Below are 12290 nucleotides of genomic sequence, written 5' to 3' on the forward strand. Positions count from 1 at the left end.
GACAGCCGGGCGGTTTCCCTCCAAAAAACTTAGTATATACACCTTTTCTTCCTTTTTTTCCGGCAGGCGGGCAGGCGCGCGCGTCTGTGTGTGTGTGTGTCCCCGTCCCTCCCGAGAGAGCGCTGCCCCTTGCCTCTGCCCGCAGGTGCCGACGGTCCGCTTTCGCTTGCAGCTCGCTCGGCACAGCTGCTGCTGGTGGGAGGGGCCTAAGCTAAGGAGGCCGGCCGGCTGGCGCCCCCCTGCGGCTGCGGTCGTTGTCGGGCCGTTGACAGGAGATCCAAGAGCAGGGCCCCCGCCCGGGACTGGCGGGCAGGCAGGCGAGCAAGCAGGCAGGCAAGAGAGGGGGAGAGCGGAGTCCGGGCGGCCGGCAGCCGCGTGCGGACCGGGCTCCCGAGGCGTCGGCCTGCGCCGCTGCGCGCCAGCCGGACGCCCGCGCGCCCGCCCAAGGCCGGCGTCGGGCATCGCTTCTCGGCCTTTTGGCTAAGATCAAGTGTAGTATCTGTTCTTATCAGTTTAATATCTGATACGTCCCCCATCGGGGGACCACATATTAAACGGATTTTTGGAACAGGGAGCTGGATCAGGAGCTTGCTCCGTCCTCTCCACGCATCGGCCCGGTATTGCAGCGCCTCCGGGAGCGGTGCACCACCTTCTCTCAGCGGTGAAAAGACAGACGTAGCTAGCAAGCAAGCAAGCAAGCAAGCAAGCGAGGTGGACTGGAGCTCCTTCTTCTCGGGTCTCGTCTCTCGTCCATCTGTGTGTCTCTCTCTCCCCCTCCCCCTCCCCGTCTCCGTTCCCGTGCTCCCTCTGTGCACTTTCCCGCGTCTCGACTCTCTGGGCAAGCAGGCCGGCCCCCTTTTCGGCTCCCGTGCGTTTTCCCTCCAAAAAACTTAGTTTTTTCAGCCTTTTCCCAGGGAGGCAGGCGTGGCTTTTGTGTGTGTGTGTGTGTGTGTATGTGTGTGTGTGTGTGTGTGTGTGTGTCCCCGTCCTCGCAGGCGGGCCCCTTTCGACAGCCGGGCGGTTTCCCTCCAAAAAACTTAGTATATACACCTTTTCTTCCTTTTTTTCCGGCAGGCGGGCAGGCGCGCGCGTCTGTGTGTGTGTGTGTCCCCGTCCCTCCCGAGAGAGCGCTGCCCCTTGCCTCTGCCCGCAGGTGCCGACGGTCCGCTTTCGCTTGCAGCTCGCTCGGCACAGCTGCTGCTGGTGGGAGGGGCCTAAGCTAAGGAGGCCGGCCGGCTGGCGCCCCCCTGCGGCTGCGGTCGTTGTCGGGCCGTTGACAGGAGATCCAAGAGCAGGGCCCCCGCCCGGGACTGGCGGGCAGGCAGGCGAGCAAGCAGGCAGGCAAGAGAGGGGGAGAGCGGAGTCCGGGCGGCCGGCAGCCGCGTGCGGACCGGGCTCCCGAGGCGTCGGCCTGCGCCGCTGCGCGCCAGCCGGACGCCCGCGCGCCCGCCCAAGGCCGGCGTCGGGCATCGCTTCTCGGCCTTTTGGCTAAGATCAAGTTCAAGTGGCATGCCCGCAGTTCTTGTCTTGCCAGAGGTCTAGAAGGCGATCGAAGATTCTGAAGAGTGCTTGAGCTGGTATCGCTCTAGGTTGAGCCTAGGGGGTTAAGGCCAAGCAGCAGCTGAGCCGGGTGGAATCCGGCATCAACGTTCTCTCTCTCTGCTCTCTCCTCTCCTCTCCCCTCCCCCTTTCTCTTGCTCCGCCTCCTTGGCCTCTTGGCTGGAAGTGGGTACACGTGGCCTGCCCGCGGTGCTTGCTTTCTTCCTCGAGACTCGGAAGCGCTATCCGCTCCCTCTCTCTCTCGCTCTCTCTCTCTCTCTCTCCCTCTCTCTCTGCCTCCTTGGCCTCTTGGCTGGGAGTAGGTACACGTGGCCTGCCCGCGGTGCTTGCTTTCCATCTCGAGACTCGGAAGCGCTATCCGCTCCCTCTATCTCTCTCTCTCCCTCTCTCTCTGCCTCCTTGGCCTCTTGGCTGGGAGTAGGTACACGTGGCCTGCCCGCGGTGCTTGCTTTCCACCTCGAGACTCGGAAGCGCTATCCGCTCCCTCTCTCTCTCGCTCTCCCTCTCTCTCTCTGCCTCCTTGGCCTCTTGGCTGGGAGTAGGTACACGTGGCCTGCCCGCGGTGCTTGCTTTCCACCTCGAGACTCGGAAGCGCTATCCGCTCCCTCTCTCTCTCGCTCTCCCTCTCTCTCTCTGCCTCCTTGGCCTCTTGGCTGGGAGCAGGTACACGTGGCCTGCCCGCGGTGCTTGCTTTCTTCCTTGAGACCCGGAAGCACTTTCCGCTCTCCTCTCTCTCTCTCCTCCTGCGCCTGCACCTCGCTGGGCTTTGCCCACAAGGACAAAGGCCAGGGCTCCCTCGCTGCTCCTTTTGCTCTCTCTCTTTCCCTCCTTTTTTTTTTCCCTTTTGTTCCCTTTTTTCTCCCTCAGAGATGGCGGACAAGAGAACTTTGATCCGGTTCCACTGGACAAAGAAGACGGAGCCGATGCCGACTGCTAAGGCCTTTTTCGTGACCTTCCTGCGAGGGATCTTGCAGTTGGTTGCCGGCGATCTCTACTGCCTCCAGGACAACAAGGCAGAGAGATACATGGAGGCCTACATGGCCACGGACGCGGCGTATGAAAAGGCAACGAGACTGGTCAGGGAGAAAGGTAAGCACCCTGGTTTCTCTGATTTCAGGCCGGAGCCTATGAGGAAGACGAACCAGAGGACCATTACGGTTTGCACGTACAATCCCTACGTGCCTGCGGAGCGGGTAACAGCGTACCTAGGGAGGTATGTAACCGTAGTGGGGAAACCGACAGAGGTCAGGGACGAAGGCGTCTGGTACGGCAAACGCCAGTACCGAGTCCTCCTGAAGGAGGACCCAGAGGGCGTTGACGGTTTCCAGCACCCCCCGGCTCGCTTCAACATCGGAGCCGACAGGGGGTACCTCTACTACCCCAGGATGCCGGATTTCTGCAGCAAATGCAGACGGTCCGGCCACAAGACAAATACATGTGACATCGTCAGATGTCACAACTGCAATGAGGACGGGCACCTGGCAAAAACCTGCCGGGCAGCCAAAAAGTGTGACGGATGCGGCGCCGAGGGACACCTCCTTCGCCAATGCAAGGTAAGCAAACCTTCGTTTGCGCAGGTGGTGGAAGCCGGCAGGCAGAAACCGGTCTCCAGACAAAGGGAGAGGGCTGAGAACAAAGAACCCGCACCTCCCCCGCTGAGACCCGAAACTGCCGAGGCCACACCCCCAGCCGCATCGGTGCCACAAGATGGCCGCCAGGAAGAGGGACAAGATGGCCGACCGGAGGAAGGGACCTGGATAACTCCCAGCAAAAAGGGAAAGCGCAAGCGGGAGAAGAGACCCAGGACGGACCCACCTTCGGAAGGACAGAAGAAGAGAGTGGTAAGGGAAAACCGTTTCCTCGTCCTAGAGGAAACGGAACTTTCTTCCCTCCAGGCCCAGGAACAACCGGAGGAGGCGCTCCAGGAAATGGAAACCCTCCCCCCCGAGGCCCAGGAAACGGAACCCCCCTCCCCCGAGTCCCACGGACAAAAGGAGGAGGCAGCCCTGGAAGAGGCAACCCCCTCCCCCGAGGCCCAGGGACAAAAGGAGGAGGCAGCCCAGGAAGAGGTAACCCCCTCCCCCGAGGCCCAGGGACAAAAGGAAGAGGCAGCCCAGGAACTGGAGCCCCCTTCCCCCGAGGCCCAGGAGAAACTGGAGGCCCCCGAAACCCCCCGAGAGAGGGAAGAAAGGAGCCTCCCCGAAGCGGTGGCTGAGAGTATCCTCGAGGACGACGAGGATTATTTTGAAGCCGCCCTGGAGCCCGGACTGATGGTAGGGCTGGACCTGTCCAGCATGTTTTCTCTTCAGTCCCCAGCGAAACCCGGAGGGAGCCCAGTATATTCCCCCCAGGACCCGAACGAGAGGAGTTACATCTAGGCTAAACAGTGCCCAGATGTAGACTCCCAAGTTTATACTGTAAGTACAGAGAGGAGGTTTACTTTTCACTAGTTTAACCATGACTGTGAAACTAACCTTCTTGACAACTAACGTGAGAGGGCTGAGAGACCCAGTGAAAAGACGGGGAGTCTTTCATGATCTGGCCTCAAAGTCTTTCTCAGTTTGTTTCTTACAGGAGGTCCACCTGAAGGATGAAAGCGACAAGCTGACATTCACCAGGGAATGGACGAAGGGAGAATCATGCTGGAGCGTAGGAGGGGTCCACTCTTCCGGAGTGGGAATCCTCCTCGGGAACCCAGAGATGACGCTGGTTTCCTCCTTCTCGGTGGTGCAGGGCCGGATCCTGGTCGCAGACATCGACTGGAGGGGGCAGAAGTTGAGAGCGATTAACGTCTATGCTCCGACGGAACCCTCTATCCGGAAGGAAGTGTTTGCTGACCTGGCCAGCTGCTGCACCACTAACAGACAGGTGGTGCTCGGCGGGGACTTCAACGTCGACCGGGAGAAGGGGAGCGACGCTAGCTCGGCAGAGCTGGAGTCGCTACTCAAGCAGTTCTCCCTAGTAGACGGCTTCAGACGGTGCCGCCCGAACGACGCCGGACCGACCTGGAAGAACTCCCGGGGAGTGTGCAGCCGCCTGGACTACATCTTCGTGCACACGACCTGCTCCCTGGAGTCGGCGACGGTGTCCCCGGCGTGGTATTCCGACCACGAGCGCTTGACGGTGGTGGCTAACACCAGCCTGCCGGCATTCGGTCGTGGGTACTGGAAGCTGAACCGGGAGATACTGGAGGAAGACGACTTCAGGGCACTGTTCCGGAAAGACTACGCGAGCTGGGGAGACCTGAGAGACGGCTACAGCTCCGTGGTGGAATGGTGGGAGTCGGTGAAGGACAGGACCCGAACCCTGGCGCAGACGTACTGCAGACGGAAGGCGGCCAGGGAGAGGAAGGAAGCTGCACGACTCCAGAGGCAACTCGAGGAGGAGTACAGCTCGGCTAACGGGGGAGGAGCCTTCAATTCAGCCCGGGCACGGGACCTGAAGGAGAGGCTCCGCAGACTGCACACGGAGAAAGCCAAGGCTTTCCTCGTCAAAGCACAGAGGGAGCATTACGAAAATAATGAAACCTGTTCCTCCTATTTCTTCAACCAGGTCCGGGGAGCCCAGAAAAAGAGGGTGATCCACAGCCTGAGACGGGGAGATGGAGAGGAAGTGCTGGACGAGAGCGACAAAGTAGAGGCGGCCACCGCTTTCTACACGGAGCTCTTTTCAGAGAAGCAGACGGAGGTGGAGGCAGGCGATGCTTTTCTGGAGGGGCTGACGGCACGAGTACCGGAGGAGGTGAGGGAGGACTTGGAGGGTCCAATCACGGCCGAGGAGCTGAAGGCGGCACTCTTGTCCATGGAGAATGGCAAGGTGCCGGGGCCGGACGGACTCCCCAAGGAATTCTACACCTGCTTCTGGGACACCCTGGCGGCAGATCTGGTGGAAGTGGCGCAGGAGATCTTCCGCCGGGGGAAACTCGGAGACACCATGAGGGAGGGCGTCATCTCCCTGCTCTTCAAGGGCGGAGACGCCGCCGACCTCAAAAACTGGAGGCCGATCACGATGCTCTGCGTGGACGTAAAGATCCTGTCCAAGCTCCTGACCGGCAGACTGAGAACCGCCCTCCCCCACATCATCCACAGCGACCAGACGTGTGGGGTGGAGGGGCGATCCGTCAGCTGGAACCTCCAGCTGACCAGAGACGCCATCGCCTGGGCCGAGGACCGGAACGTGCCCATGATGGTGGTCAGCCTGGACCAGGAGAAAGCCTTCGACAGAGTGAACCACAGCTATCTGTTCAGGGTGCTGGAACGCTTCGGTTTCGGAGAGAGTTTCAGCCGCTGGATTCAGATTCTGTACTCTGACGTGGGCAGCAGAGTGAACGTGAACGGAAACCTGGGGGATTTCATTCCCCAGGAATCCGGAGTACGACAGGGCTGCCCCCTTTCACCCCTTCTCTATGTTCTCTTCACAGAGCCCTTAGCAGAGGCGGTGAGACGGGACCCCGTCATCGACGGCCTGGAGATACCGGGAGGCGCGGGGGAAACCCTGAAGATCTCCCAGTACGCCGACGACACGACGCTGTTCCTGAGGTCGGACAGGGGGTTGAGGAGGGCCCTGCAGGTCATGGAGCAATACTCCAGAGCCTCGGGGTCGAAGCTCAACCGCCGAAAGAGCAAACTGAAGTTCTTCGGGCCCTGGAAGCACAGGACGACGGCGCCGGAGGGTCTCGAGCTCTGCCCGGAGCCCCTCAGAATACTGGGGGTTTCCTTCCAGAGCCAGGACAACGAGACCAACAACTGGACTGAGAGGATCGCCAAGGTGAACGCGAAGCTGGGTCTGTGGAAAACGCGGTCGCTGTCCTACACAGGGAAAGTGACGGTGTTGAAAGCAGACGTCCTGCCGGCTTTGGTTTACCTGGCGGTGGTGTACCCGCTGCCGGCCAGACTCAGACGAGCGCTGCAAGGGATGATCTTCGGCTTCGTCTGGGGCGGCAGGTACGAGTCCATCACCAGAAACCGGATGTGTCAACCGGTCGAGGAAGGGGGTCGAGATGTCCCACATTTCCCCCTGAAACTCGACTGCATCTTCTTCTGCAACCTCTGTCGGGCGCTGCGGGAGCCCATCGGCCACAAGTACCAGTACTTTGTCAGGCTGTGGCTCTCCATCCCGATGAGGCACTTGGTCCAGTGGTCAAACACTGGGCCCAAGGCAGAGAGGCGACCGGAGTTCTACACCCACGCTGTCAAGTGGAGCAGGAGGTACGAGGCCACGAGACAGCCAGAGCTCTGCACCAACCACAGAGCTCTGTACAAAGAGGTGAGGGGGCACCTGGTCGCCAACGAAAGGCTGCGAGTTCCCAGACAAGTCTGGGAAAGAACGCAGCCGAAAGAACTGGACAACGAACTGAAGGACCTCAACTGGATGGCCGTTCACAAGAGACTGGCTACCAGAGAGGTCCTCTACAGACACTCGATTTCCAGGAATCCGCATTGCCCCCGGGACACGTGTTTCGTCGAGGAGACTCAGGAGCACGTGTTCTGGAGCTGCCCCTTCGCCAAGGCGGTGTGGGGCAGAATGGACAACATAATGCAACTCCTGGAAACGAATGCGGTGCTCAGCTACCAGTACATCCTGCTGGGGCTGGCACCTACCGGACTGGACAGGGGGACGCAGTTCCTGATGTGGCTGCTGCTGTCCCTCACAAAGAAAGGCCTGTGGGACGCGAGGAACAATCTTATCCGGCACAACAACAAGTGGGGAGCGAGGGAGCTGGAGGAGAGGATCCTGGCGGACCTCAGGAGGAGGATGAAGCGCGACGTTGCTAAATGGGGTTTCCCCACGGCAAAGGAGCGCTGGAAAGGCCTATGGACCCTGTACAGGGATTAATGGGTTACAGCAAGTGGTAGGGTTTGGAGGGACACTCATAATAGCGCAAATCCGCCCACCCTTGCAAGGATTGAAAACGGACAATCACCGCCGTTCCGCCGTTGTTCTAACTTGTGGAGTGTTATTGTATGAGATGTTTTCCTTTTGAGATGTGTTTTTTTTTTCAGAATAAAGTATATTTTATAAGAAAAAAAAAAAAAATCTGTTCTTATCAGTTTAATATCTGATACGTCCCCCATCGGGGGACCACATATTAAACGGATTTTTGGAACAGGGAGCTGGATCAGGAGCTTGCTCCGTCCTCTCCACGCATCGGCCCGGTATTGCAGCGCCTCCGGGAGCGGTGCACCACCTTCTCTCAGCGGTGAAAAGACAGACGTAGCTAGCAAGCAAGCAAGCAAGCAAGCAAGCGAGGTGGACTGGAGCTCCTTCTTCTCGGGTCTCGTCTCTCGTCCATCTGTGTGTCTCTCTCTCCCCCTCCCCCTCCCCGTCTCCGTTCCCGTGCTCCCTCTGTGCACTTTCCCGCGTCTCGACTCTCTGGGCAAGCAGGCCGGCCCCCTTTTCGGCTCCCGTGCGTTTTCCCTCCAAAAAACTTAGTTTTTTCAGCCTTTTCCCAGGGAGGCAGGCGTGGCTTTTGTGTGTGTGTGTGTGTGTGTGTATGTGTGTGTGTGTGTGTGTGTGTGTGTCCCCGTCCTCGCAGGCGGGCCCCTTTCGACAGCCGGGCGGTTTCCCTCCAAAAAACTTAGTATATACACCTTTTCTTCCTTTTTTTCCGGCAGGCGGGCAGGCGCGCGCGTCTGTGTGTGTGTGTGTCCCCGTCCCTCCCGAGAGAGCGCTGCCCCTTGCCTCTGCCCGCAGGTGCCGACGGTCCGCTTTCGCTTGCAGCTCGCTCGGCACAGCTGCTGCTGGTGGGAGGGGCCTAAGCTAAGGAGGCCGGCCGGCTGGCGCCCCCCTGCGGCTGCGGTCGTTGTCGGGCCGTTGACAGGAGATCCAAGAGCAGGGCCCCCGCCCGGGACTGGCGGGCAGGCAGGCGAGCAAGCAGGCAGGCAAGAGAGGGGGAGAGCGGAGTCCGGGCGGCCGGCAGCCGCGTGCGGACCGGGCTCCCGAGGCGTCGGCCTGCGCCGCTGCGCGCCAGCCGGACGCCCGCGCGCCCGCCCAAGGCCGGCGTCGGGCATCGCTTCTCGGCCTTTTGGCTAAGATCAAGTGTAGTATCTGTTCTTATCAGTTTAATATCTGATACGTCCCCCATCGGGGGACCACATATTAAACGGATTTTTGGAACAGGGAGCTGGATCAGGAGCTTGCTCCGTCCTCTCCACGCATCGGCCCGGTATTGCAGCGCCTCCGGGAGCGGTGCACCACCTTCTCTCAGCGGTGAAAAGACAGACGTAGCTAGCAAGCAAGCAAGCAAGCAAGCAAGCGAGGTGGACTGGAGCTCCTTCTTCTCGGGTCTCGTCTCTCGTCCATCTGTGTGTCTCTCTCTCCCCCTCCCCCTCCCCGTCTCCGTTCCCGTGCTCCCTCTGTGCACTTTCCCGCGTCTCGACTCTCTGGGCAAGCAGGCCGGCCCCCTTTTCGGCTCCCGTGCGTTTTCCCTCCAAAAAACTTAGTTTTTTCAGCCTTTTCCCAGGGAGGCAGGCGTGGCTTTTGTGTGTGTGTGTGTGTGTGTGTATGTGTGTGTGTGTGTGTGTGTGTCCCCGTCCTCGCAGGCGGGCCCCTTTCGACAGCCGGGCGGTTTCCCTCCAAAAAACTTAGTATATACACCTTTTCTTCCTTTTTTTCCGGCAGGCGGGCAGGCGCGCGCGTCTGTGTGTGTGTGTGTCCCCGTCCCTCCCGAGAGAGCGCTGCCCCTTGCCTCTGCCCGCAGGTGCCGACGGTCCGCTTTCGCTTGCAGCTCGCTCGGCACAGCTGCTGCTGGTGGGAGGGGCCTAAGCTAAGGAGGCCGGCCGGCTGGCGCCCCCCTGCGGCTGCGGTCGTTGTCGGGCCGTTGACAGGAGATCCAAGAGCAGGGCCCCCGCCCGGGACTGGCGGGCAGGCAGGCGAGCAAGCAGGCAGGCAAGAGAGGGGGAGAGCGGAGTCCGGGCGGCCGGCAGCCGCGTGCGGACCGGGCTCCCGAGGCGTCGGCCTGCGCCGCTGCGCGCCAGCCGGACGCCCGCGCGCCCGCCCAAGGCCGGCGTCGGGCATCGCTTCTCGGCCTTTTGGCTAAGATCAAGTGTAGTATCTGTTCTTATCAGTTTAATATCTGATACGTCCCCCATCGGGGGACCACATATTAAACGGATTTTTGGAACAGGGAGCTGGATCAGGAGCTTGCTCCGTCCTCTCCACGCATCGGCCCGGTATTGCAGCGCCTCCGGGAGCGGTGCACCACCTTCTCTCAGCGGTGAAAAGACAGACGTAGCTAGCAAGCAAGCAAGCAAGCAAGCAAGCGAGGTGGACTGGAGCTCCTTCTTCTCGGGTCTCGTCTCTCGTCCATCTGTGTGTCTCTCTCTCCCCCTCCCCCTCCCCGTCTCCGTTCCCGTGCTCCCTCTGTGCACTTTCCCGCGTCTCGACTCTCTGGGCAAGCAGGCCGGCCCCCTTTTCGGCTCCCGTGCGTTTTCCCTCCAAAAAACTTAGTTTTTTCAGCCTTTTCCCAGGGAGGCAGGCGTGGCTTTTGTGTGTGTGTGTGTGTGTGTGTGTATGTGTGTGTGTGTGTGTGTGTGTGTCCCCGTCCTCGCAGGCGGGCCCCTTTCGACAGCCGGGCGGTTTCCCTCCAAAAAACTTAGTATATACACCTTTTCTTCCTTTTTTTCCGGCAGGCGGGCAGGCGCGCGCGTCTGTGTGTGTGTGTGTCCCCGTCCCTCCCGAGAGAGCGCTGCCCCTTGCCTCTGCCCGCAGGTGCCGACGGTCCGCTTTCGCTTGCAGCTCGCTCGGCACAGCTGCTGCTGGTGGGAGGGGCCTAAGCTAAGGAGGCCGGCCGGCTGGCGCCCCCCTGCGGCTGCGGTCGTTGTCGGGCCGTTGACAGGAGATCCAAGAGCAGGGCCCCCGCCCGGGACTGGCGGGCAGGCAGGCGAGCAAGCAGGCAGGCAAGAGAGGGGGAGAGCGGAGTCCGGGCGGCCGGCAGCCGCGTGCGGACCGGGCTCCCGAGGCGTCGGCCTGCGCCGCTGCGCGCCAGCCGGACGCCCGCGCGCCCGCCCAAGGCCGGCGTCGGGCATCGCTTCTCGGCCTTTTGGCTAAGATCAAGTGTAGTATCTGTTCTTATCAGTTTAATATCTGATACGTCCCCCATCGGGGGACCACATATTAAACGGATTTTTGGAACAGGGAGCTGGATCAGGAGCTTGCTCCGTCCTCTCCACGCATCGGCCCGGTATTGCAGCGCCTCCGGGAGCGGTGCACCACCTTCTCTCAGCGGTGAAAAGACAGACGTAGCTAGCAAGCAAGCAAGCAAGCAAGCAAGCGAGGTGGACTGGAGCTCCTTCTTCTCGGGTCTCGTCTCTCGTCCATCTGTGTGTCTCTCTCTCCCCCTCCCCCTCCCCGTCTCCGTTCCCGTGCTCCCTCTGTGCACTTTCCCGCGTCTCGACTCTCTGGGCAAGCAGGCCGGCCCCCTTTTCGGCTCCCGTGCGTTTTCCCTCCAAAAAACTTAGTTTTTTCAGCCTTTTCCCAGGGAGGCAGGCGTGGCTTTTGTGTGTGTGTGTGTGTGTGTGTATGTGTGTGTGTGTGTGTGTGTGTGTGTCCCCGTCCTCGCAGGCGGGCCCCTTTCGACAGCCGGGCGGTTTCCCTCCAAAAAACTTAGTATATACACCTTTTCTTCCTTTTTTTCCGGCAGGCGGGCAGGCGCGCGCGTCTGTGTGTGTGTGTGTCCCCGTCCCTCCCGAGAGAGCGCTGCCCCTTGCCTCTGCCCGCAGGTGCCGACGGTCCGCTTTCGCTTGCAGCTCGCTCGGCACAGCTGCTGCTGGTGGGAGGGGCCTAAGCTAAGGAGGCCGGCCGGCTGGCGCCCCCCTGCGGCTGCGGTCGTTGTCGGGCCGTTGACAGGAGATCCAAGAGCAGGGCCCCCGCCCGGGACTGGCGGGCAGGCAGGCGAGCAAGCAGGCAGGCAAGAGAGGGGGAGAGCGGAGTCCGGGCGGCCGGCAGCCGCGTGCGGACCGGGCTCCCGAGGCGTCGGCCTGCGCCGCTGCGCGCCAGCCGGACGCCCGCGCGCCCGCCCAAGGCCGGCGTCGGGCATCGCTTCTCGGCCTTTTGGCTAAGATCAAGTGTAGTATCTGTTCTTATCAGTTTAATATCTGATACGTCCCCCATCGGGGGACCACATATTAAACGGATTTTTGGAACAGGGAGCTGGATCAGGAGCTTGCTCCGTCCTCTCCACGCATCGGCCCGGTATTGCAGCGCCTCCGGGAGCGGTGCACCACCTTCTCTCAGCGGTGAAAAGACAGACGTAGCTAGCGAGCGAAGTGGACTGGAGCTCCTTCTTCTCGGGTCTCGTCCCTCGTCCCTCGTCCATCTGTGTGTCTCTGTGTCCGTCTCTCTCTCGCCCTCTCGGTTCCCGTGCTCCCTCTGTGCGCTTTCCCGCGTCTCGACTCTCTGGGCAAGCAGGCCGGCCCCCTTTTCGGCTCCCGTGCGTTTTCCCTCCAAAAAACTTAGGTTTTTCAGCCTTTTCCCAGGGAGGCAGGCGTGGCTTGCTTGCTTGCTTGCTTGCTTGCTTGCGTGTGTGTGTCCGTCCCCGTCCCTGCAGGCGGGCCCCTTTCGACAGCTGGGCGTTTTCCCTCCAAAAAACTTAGTATATCCACCTTTTCTTTCTTTTTTTTCGGCAGGCAGGCAGGCAGGCAGGCAGGCAGGCAGGCAGGCAGGCAGGCGTGTGTGTGCGCGCGTCCCAGTCCCTCCCTCCGGAGAGAGAGCTGCCCCTTGCCTCTGCCCGC

General features: G+C 61.0%; 5 non-coding genes and 1 pseudogene across 5 annotated transcripts; all 6 read left to right on the forward strand.

Moving 5' to 3' along the window:
• Positions 1-460: 460 nt before the first annotated feature.
• On the forward strand, positions 461-651 carry LOC138223867 (U2 spliceosomal RNA). The gene has a single exon (XR_011182260.1). It is a non-coding gene; the product is annotated as a U2 spliceosomal RNA (small nuclear RNA).
• Positions 652-7570: 6919 nt separating this feature from the next.
• LOC138223423 (U2 spliceosomal RNA) lies at positions 7571-7749 on the forward strand (annotated as a pseudogene).
• Positions 7750-8568: 819 nt separating this feature from the next.
• LOC138223868 (U2 spliceosomal RNA) lies at positions 8569-8759 on the forward strand. The gene has a single exon (XR_011182261.1). It is a non-coding gene; the product is annotated as a U2 spliceosomal RNA (small nuclear RNA).
• An 815-nt stretch (positions 8760-9574) lies between these two features.
• On the forward strand, positions 9575-9765 carry LOC138223869 (U2 spliceosomal RNA). Its single transcript, XR_011182262.1, has one exon. It is a non-coding gene; the product is annotated as a U2 spliceosomal RNA (small nuclear RNA).
• Positions 9766-10584: 819 nt separating this feature from the next.
• Positions 10585-10775, forward strand: LOC138223870 (U2 spliceosomal RNA). Its single transcript, XR_011182263.1, has one exon. It is a non-coding gene; the product is annotated as a U2 spliceosomal RNA (small nuclear RNA).
• An 819-nt stretch (positions 10776-11594) lies between these two features.
• LOC138223349 (U2 spliceosomal RNA) lies at positions 11595-11785 on the forward strand. Its single transcript, XR_011181797.1, has one exon. It is a non-coding gene; the product is annotated as a U2 spliceosomal RNA (small nuclear RNA).
• Positions 11786-12290: the final 505 nt, after the last annotated feature.

Source organism: Lepisosteus oculatus, chromosome 16, assembly GCF_040954835.1.
Source record: "Lepisosteus oculatus isolate fLepOcu1 chromosome 16, fLepOcu1.hap2, whole genome shotgun sequence".
Lineage (NCBI taxonomy): Eukaryota > Metazoa > Chordata > Actinopteri > Semionotiformes > Lepisosteidae > Lepisosteus > Lepisosteus oculatus.